Raw genomic sequence first — 8942 nt, 5'->3', positions numbered from 1 at the left:
TATATATATACATACATACATACATACATACATACATACATATAAATTGTAACTCCCATACCGAACAATGGTAAAAAATAAAATAAACAAATAGATTCATCACCATATCATGCGTCATCATGCTTTAAAATTAATGACACTGAAAGAAACTGCACCGCTGTTCAAAGAAACTGTGTCGCTACTGACGGAACCATCTCACCCTTAGGCATATTCTTACTGAATGTATTGCTCACGAACCACACCGGTTCTCTTAAGATTTACAGGAGATGCTGAGAAAAGATCTCACAACAATAACAAAAATTTTTCACTTTCTAATAATCATTAATATTTATGATCACATATAGTCAAACTGTCCAGCATGAATAAGTGGATGCAAAATTTAATAAAGTAATTTATTAACTATGTCAAATCTAATTGCAACTTTGTAAAATGTAACAGTAATTGTAATTGTTAATTTGTAACTTTCTCACTTAATAACTTTGCGAATATGTCAATTGTAATCTACTAACTTTGTAAATTCAGTGTAAATGGTCCTATTGCTCGAAACACTTAAATGAATAAATTAATATAACTTAGTAATAATTCAGTTCATTCTTTAATACAGGAAACAGAATACCAACAAATGGCGAAGAAAATATAATAAACAATAGTGTTTGTCATCTGACGACGCCAACAGTGCTTTAATTAATTAGAGTTATTGAACCTCTAATATAAATCAATAAAAGTGATATTTAATAAAAAGAATTATAATGCCAATAAAAGGCGAAATGAGAAAAATGACTTAATGAATCAATTATGGTAACCAATGACTAAGAAGGGCCGTGATAAAAATTAAACTATAATGCTAAGACATTGGTTAATAGAACCTAAAAGTTGGTAGAACCAGTTGGTTGTATCAAGAATGATAAAAAGTCAGATATCTGGTCTTTAGAAATGAGAAGTATTGAATCTCTAATAGAAATTAATAATACTGATTTTTTTTACAAAAAGAATTATAAAAGAAGGCGAAATGAGGAAAATAAATGAATCTATAATCAAAATTAATTTACTCAATTGATGACGTAAATGGAGCTGTCTAAAAATGAAATAAGAGTGGTAAGAAACTGGAGGTATAATAGCAGCGGTTGTAGCACCTTAGGAATGGAACAAATGCAATATCCTTTCAGTCTTAATTTTATCTTAATATTGCACCTCCATTAGCTGGCCATTGTTGTAAACAGTATGGCTAAATGTAGTCTTTTTCAATGTTTTATGTTTTTTATTAGTTGCCTTTTGAAACAGCGTGTTTTGAATTGATTACAGCGATTAATAAATATATTTGAGTAATTAATATGAGTTAGGGTTTAATGTGTTCTGTTGAATTTGATGTTTGAGTATACTTGTTCGCCTGAGTTTTCCAAAAACAGTAATTTGAGTGAAAAAACAATAAAAGTTTTAAGGAGCTCAGTTTTACATTTCAGTCACAATGCAATCTAATAACTATCTAAGTTAAAAATAAAGATTGATTCCTGATGTATGCATTCACAGTTTAGAGTTCACTGATTCTAACAAGGGATTATAATAGTATGCTTCTAAACTTACACTTTGAACCTTGAGCTTTACCTAAATACCTTTACACCTTATCTCTGGGACAAATATATGTATACAAAATAAAATAATTTATGTTAGATTTGTTTCCTATATATTTTCTTTTTCATCCCTAAAATTGATCCATCCTATATGCTACTTATTCATTTTAACCCATTATTCTACATGAATAAAATATAAAATGTTCTACAAAGAACAATGGTTCAATAATTAAATATGAAGCTGTTACAATAGTCAAATAATTATATGGAAGTAATCTGAGTAAGTATAAGCACAGTATATTACAATATATAATTACTTGAATGTCCAGCTCTACCTTACATTCTCTGATATTATTTTTACCTTTCCAACATACTTTAGTCCATTCTTCTAGGTTAGGCTAACTTAATTAAACTAGAAAAGACAAAATATATATTAGTATAGTGTAGTATGTATAATAAATTATTAAAGAATAGTGATAAAATAAATACTATTGCAGATAATTTTAATTATAACAATAGAGACCACTGTCCCTGCATTAAATAACTTATATAATTATCTAATTGAAATATATTTTACTTTGCACAGTAATGAAACCAAAGAAGGTTAATAATCTAGATAATTTTCCAATACATAAAAATATGTTCAAATCGGTTATATGAATACTTGAACTTGATATAGACTGATAATGTAATCTGTTTTGAAATAATAAGAAATTATCTTAAAATATTTGGATAATTATAAAAATCTATCTATCTATCTGTGCCCAAGTTGGACCTTGGCCTCCTCACAGAGCCTTTGCCATGTGCGCCAGCTCTCCAGTTGCTTTCATCTTTTACAATGTTAGTATCTTGTTCCCATTTAGTGCTGATGAAGCCCTGCAAAGTGAGCGAAATGTCGGTTATCAATAAATTGTTGTTTTTATTATTTAGTACCTTTATTGACCGCCACACAGACAATCTTCCAACAATCTATTTGGATTATCTTTATTTTTTTAATTATTATTCAGTCCATATCAGGTGCGGTTTTGTATCAATAGAGTAATAGAAAATTTTAAATAAAACCTCACAAGTATATTGTATTTAAGGCATACATATTTAGTTTCTCATACCAGCCACAAACATCCTCTACAATACTTTTCAATAAATGATAGTTTGATAATAAAAAATAAAAAAAATATTTTCCTATGTTGCTATTTAGGGAAACAATTGTTTTAAATTCCAAAATAATCTTATTTTATAATTCATTCATAAACCCTTTTCTTATTCATAAACCCTTTTCTTATTCATAAATAAATAGTGGAAGCAAGGAATAATTGATACCCTAATCCATGACTCCTTCTTGGACGATATTGAACATCAAGTGCTCCTTGAACCAATTAGCATTAAAAATATTATTAATTAAATTAAATCGGTTCCACTACAACCCATGATGGTTCAGTACCTGATACTAGACCAACAAAAAAGTGCAAGGAGGTCCTTTAGTCAGAATCAAGCTCGACCGCCAGATTTTTACCCAATTAAGGAGACTGGGTGGACCCCAGGAGGGCTCCAGAACCCACAAGAGTTGACTCGCAGCTACAGTGTAACAGAAAATAATTTTCTGCCCAGCCGGAATCCAACTCGGGTCCTTGGAGTAAGTAGCCACAGGCCTTACTCCACACCCCAGATATATTATACTATAAATAAAAATAAAATTGATTAAATCAACAACCAAACTGGAAACGTGCACACTTAAAAAATCTTTCATTGGCCCAAAGAAACTTGCAAGATGTTGATTTAATAAATCAGTAGCTACTGTGAATGAGTTGATAAGGCTAGTTAATTAGGTAAGCAGTTGTCAACACTTGCTTCGGAAATAGCAATCATATCCCGAAATGTTACAATACATTCTATAATAGCTTGTAAATACTTATGTTTTCTTTTACTCTAATTATTTAACATCTTCACTTTTCTCCCTTAAGTTGCTTTAAATTTTGTATAATTTACAATACTTTTTCTTAAAATTCGGCGCATCTTGAAAAATGATAAACTACTGGCACAAGAAGTTTGTTTAGTAAATGTAGTTCTAGGATACCCAAATATCTTCTGTACAAGAAATTAGAAGAATATAATAAAGTTTATCATCAATAATTGAAAAAATGTGTATTTAAAATGTTTATATGCTTCTCCTGAAACATTCTCATCATGCAAGAAGCAGCTATATCTAGCTATACCTAATTCGAAATGTCCATCTAAATAAATATAGTTTAAAAAACTTAAATTTTGAGATACAATTCATTTGAAGTTAAAATAATAAAAACGCATGTTGAATGTATAATAACATGAAACAAGCTTTCAATAAAAATAAATTGTCTTCACCATCCAGGAGGAAAGTGGGCCACACCCCTCTGGCTTTTTGACTACAACACTTGGAAAATATTCATTGCCAGAAACCATAATTAAATATTTTATTTATGCGGCAAATTAATTTTATAAGTTAATTTATTTGTGAATAAATGCTTACGAGAGGTGAGGAATCATTTATTTACTGAAAAGCATGGTATGGCGTGCGGATCACTAAGCACCCTATCCAACATAACATACCTATCCAATTTATGTGTAGGTTCATCGACTCGTTTTGTAGTTATCGTAATTATTTTTATTCAGGAAAATAAATCTAAAGACCGGGGAATAAGAAAATTATCAACAAAAAATTTTATTTTTCTGATACAATTGTTAAGGCTTTCACGAGCTGAGAATAAAGTATATAAACTTTGTTCCTGCCAAAAATACAAAAGATAGCAGAGTTGTAATGCAATCGGTGAACAGCAGGCCATTTCGGCTTTATGGGAACTATTTTCCTTTCTTCTCCTTCAGTTATTCATAAAGTTCATTCATATTTTGTATTCATCCATTATTTATTTTTGTTAACAATGAGAACTGTTTATTTCTTTCCAATAAACAAAATTAAAAGTACTTAAAGAAATTTTTTAAAAAGTCGTGATTTAAGCCCTCCCAGGCCATTTCATTGAGGGTAGACCTTCCTCATATCAAAGACCATTTAATTTTACATTGGCATGGCGAGTGTAATCAATATAATTAACAACTATTTTCCTGAAAATTTAATTTATAAAGTGGCATTTTCAGTGAGGTGATTTTATCGAAGAGTTGGACCCCAGACTATATGCCTTAAATACTTAATTTCAGTTTCGTTTTTGAAGCTGCTCACACACATACACAAACCATATAGCGAGACTACTTTCCTAATCATCTACCATTCTCATCTAACTATGGAGGGGGCCAAGTTTTCATTTCTTGGGCCGCCACAGAAAAAACAGTTAACTCCGTATGCCAGTTAACCAGCGGTGCTGCTGTCGCAAGAAAGTTTAAGTGGCCCTTTAACCCCTTCGGTTATAAACGGACTACCCATTTAGTGAGATAAGTTTTTATTTGGACTTAAGAACGTATATTTCTGCCAACAATTCGCATTCAAAATTGTCCACGATTACGATACTTTCCCTAGCTATATATTTCATATATGCAGTGAAAGTAATTAAAATATAATATGTGAAAACGAAGAGCATTTGTACGATAATCTTCAATGTAACAAAATAATCAAAATTTATCTTTATGAGGAAACTTATTATGAAGTGAGAGGATTAGGGTTCGAAGTCTTGGTTTTGTTGATATTGTTTATAGTAGATAATTTTCGCTTCCAGTGTTATAACTCAGCTCTAAATATTGTCTGTCTTCTTAATATCGAAATATTTATAACCTATGTAAGTAACATGTAAAGTATTTTTTGAAAAATAATAATATGCATTTCCCTAAGGTGCCCGAAATAATATACTAAATCAATTTGTATGAAGAGTTATACGAGTACTCTATATAGCTTAAGTAACAGTTTACCATTAGAACTATCATAACAGATACTTGTATACACGCTGATAGTTTAACTTGCTGATATAAAAATACGTTCGAATACAACAAACAACTGTCACTGCAGACAAACAGCAATAAACAAGGAACATATTTCTAAGATTCGTATTACGAAGTTACAAGGAATGACAATTACATATAAAGTTTATGAAACCGTATTTCTGATAAGTGTATGGAATAAACATAATATATATGGAGACCATTGTTGCGTTTAGAACTTGAGGGCAGCATATATTCCACAGCTATGAGGGTTATTGAAATTTCTCTTTTCTATTTTTATTTTGAGATTTAATTTGTCCAGGACATTTTTTTTTAGGGACATATTTTGAAATATCTCATAGCCTGTTCCAACGTGATAAAAAATATTTTACATACTTTTTGCAATCTAAAATATATAATCAAATAAATAGGGCACCCTTGGAGCTTATTAAAAAATATAGATTATATTCCAGTTTTAAAAAATAAATAAATTATGAATTTTCGATAAATCAGTTTTAAGAAAGGAGGGAAAAAACATTCATCCAAAATCATCATATTTGTAGAAAAAAAAGTAAAGTATTTTACTGAGAAAAAGAGATTTTGGATTAGTTTTCAATGTATTCAAAACATCAAATATGCTTATCAAAAGTATTTTTCTTATTTGAAATATTTTTTGATGTATGGCAAGACAGCATACACCGCTCCTAATGAACAGGCTACTTATATAGACACAACTAAAAGGATGTTGGATTACTATCACACCCTAAGTTATCATCAGTCAGAAGGCAGTTGGATTACCATTTAAAGCTACTGCAGATTTGGTTTACTGATCTATCATTCTATTTGTAATAAGATTCTTATGTTTTTAAAAAAATAATAATTAAAAAACATAGTCCTTTTTTTTAAATTTTAGAAATGATTTTATAAGTAGTACAATACAGAAAGGGAAGGCCAGTGGGTCTCAAGCCCTCTGTGAGTAATCCTCAGTTAAAGGATGATTTTCAGGAACCAAATTTCCGCAAAAAACGCATCTCCAAAAAATACAAATTTCTTTGTTTAATGATAGCTCTTCGCTAAAAACACTTACAAGAGAAACTTGAACACATAATATACTGATAAAATGTTAATACCAATTATCCTGGGCAAAAGATGCCATTAAAACGAAGCCATAAGTAAAATAATGGCAAAGTAAACATTAAAAAATCATTGAATGTTAAATAGCGTTTGAATCATTAGTTTTAAGATCTTATTTCATCATAGTAAAATGCATACAATTTTAGCTATATCAAGCCTCAACAATAGCAGTAATTCAAAACATACTAATCTATTATTTTTGCTTTTGAGGGGGTTTGTGTCAAAGGTATAAAAGTGAAAGATGCAGCCATTGCTGCATTTAGAACTTCAGGATTGCAAACATTCCAGAATTATGGAGTCATTAAAATTTACCTTTTTATTTGGAGATTTATTTTGGACAATTTTTTTTTTTGTTAGGAACATATTTTGAGATACCAGATAGCATGCTCTAACACAATAATAAAATATTTTAAGTAATCTTCCAATTAAGACATGAATACATTCAAAGTGTTTTTTTTTTAGAGATGTATTAAAATAAAGTAAAGATATATATATTAACGTAAAAATGGTGCTCTGGAGCAGCCATGCCAATGATAACCTAAATGCTCAAGCCAAGTAGAACAGCAGTAAAACATATTGTAATGAAGTCATCCCATCTTTCTGAAAGAAATGTTTCCCGAGGCTATATTAAAACCAAAATAATGTATATTGACCCTTAAATTCTGTTGATTCCAGTGGTATACAAGAATCTCTTGTTTAAGAATCACAACAGATATCAATTTTCTCTCTAGTGTTAGAAGTTTTTTCTAAAATAAATGACCCATATAGCTGTTATAATTATGAATATTTGGTTTAAAAAGAACATTATTTTATTATTATATATATGTGTATATAGTTGACTGTAAAGATTTAAATATAAGAAGATGGTCAGGGTTGCGGTCAAAAAAATAAGAACAAATAGTTTAAAACTATTTTAATTTCCTAAAATAGTTTTAAACTATTTGTACTTCTTTTGTTGACCGCAACCCTGACCATCTTCTTACATTTAATTATTTTATTATATTGACTCAAATTACTACAATTTTGAAATAAATAAGGTACTAAAAAAAAAAAATAGAAAGTTGATAAGCATAACAAAGAATTCATAACAGTTGGCCGTGAATAATATAAATGGGGAGAAGAACTTATTTCTATTTATTGTTTAACTTATTGGTCTTCTTCTTTGACTCCCAACCATCTTTTCCTCGTGTATAAAAAAGAATAGTTAATTAATTTTTAATTAATATTAAAACCCAATTTAAAGAGAAAAAGTATACAAACATCTGTAAATAATAAGTCGGTTGTTGATAACTAAAAATAACTATAAACTTACAACAAATTTTCTTAATTTTTTATTTAGGGTGAAACAAAAATTAATAATTCATCAATATTACTATATATCAAACTTTTCCCTAAATAATTTTTAATAAAAAAAAAAGATCTATCACTTTTTATTTCAATTAAGGTACAATATATCTGTCACAAGATAAAAACAAAATAAAAATAGTTAGTCAAAACTGTTTTTGTAAATGATATATTAGTGTTATGAAGAAGGCAAAGCAAACAATGAATAAGAAAAAAATAAATATATGAATACTCTCAGTCAAATCAAATTAATTTAATGAACATTGTTTTCTGTTCTGTTTATATTCTGGTTTAAAATTATAGTAGTAACAAATTAAAATAAGTTAAATAATAAGCTTTCAAATTACATATTTTTAGTTAATGAAGTGGGAATTCAGATTTAATTATTATTAAAACGATTTTTGAAAATAATAAAAATATCTATTATTACATTTACTTTTAGAAATTTACATTTAAATTTTGACATACCAACTAATCCTAACACTATCCTCACCGAGTATGCTGATGACACATGTGTGCTCACAGTTAACAATAACCCTTTATTGCATCCAAAACTCTTCAATTCCATATCATATCCCTCGAAGAATGGTGGTCTTAATTGGAGGATTAAAATAAATCCCATCAAATCACCTTTACCCTTCCTTGTAAACCTACCGACTTTAATAATGTTGCTCTAACCCTTGTTGAACAGATCCGCTACCTTGAACTACATCTGGACAAACAAATATATAATTCTCTATTAAAAGGATTTAGTGAATGACATAAATTCTTCCTTATTAAAAAACAATAGTTTATTTCATATCATCAGCAACGTTTCGGGAGATTTCCCACACCTTCAGAAAGGTAATTATTCTCCTAAAATGTATGACCAATAGCAAATTTTACTCATTAAATTGACATTAATATTGTAATATATTAGCAAGAATGACAAATAGGAGAAAATTATATGTAATATATAGGTTTTTGTTAACAACAGCCTGAAGATGGGGGAAATCTCCC

General features: G+C 29.0%; 1 protein-coding gene across 4 annotated transcripts in view; it reads left to right on the top strand.

The window, feature by feature from the left end:
- The window catches only part of LOC106678019 (uncharacterized), a 20788-nt gene that overhangs the window by 6053 nt on the left and 5793 nt on the right, over positions 1-8942 (top strand). The window contains exon 2 of one of the 4 annotated variants that reach the window (XR_010842751.1): positions 605-1854. The exons of 2 other annotated variants lie outside the window; for them this stretch is intronic. The gene's annotated coding sequence lies outside the window, so the exon portion shown is untranslated. Of the gene's footprint in view, positions 1-604; positions 1855-5084; positions 5327-8942 lie in introns of those variants that run through there. One more of the 4 variants, XM_014416291.3, reaches the window with a different exon arrangement.

Source organism: Halyomorpha halys, unplaced genomic scaffold (assembly GCF_000696795.3).
Source record: "Halyomorpha halys isolate HHAL.00 unplaced genomic scaffold, Hhal_1.1 Scaffold119.1, whole genome shotgun sequence".
In the NCBI taxonomy this organism is placed as follows: Eukaryota; Metazoa; Arthropoda; class Insecta; order Hemiptera; family Pentatomidae; genus Halyomorpha; species Halyomorpha halys.
The sequence above is the reverse complement of the archived record's forward strand: the minus strand, read 5'-3'. Positions and strand labels throughout refer to the sequence as shown.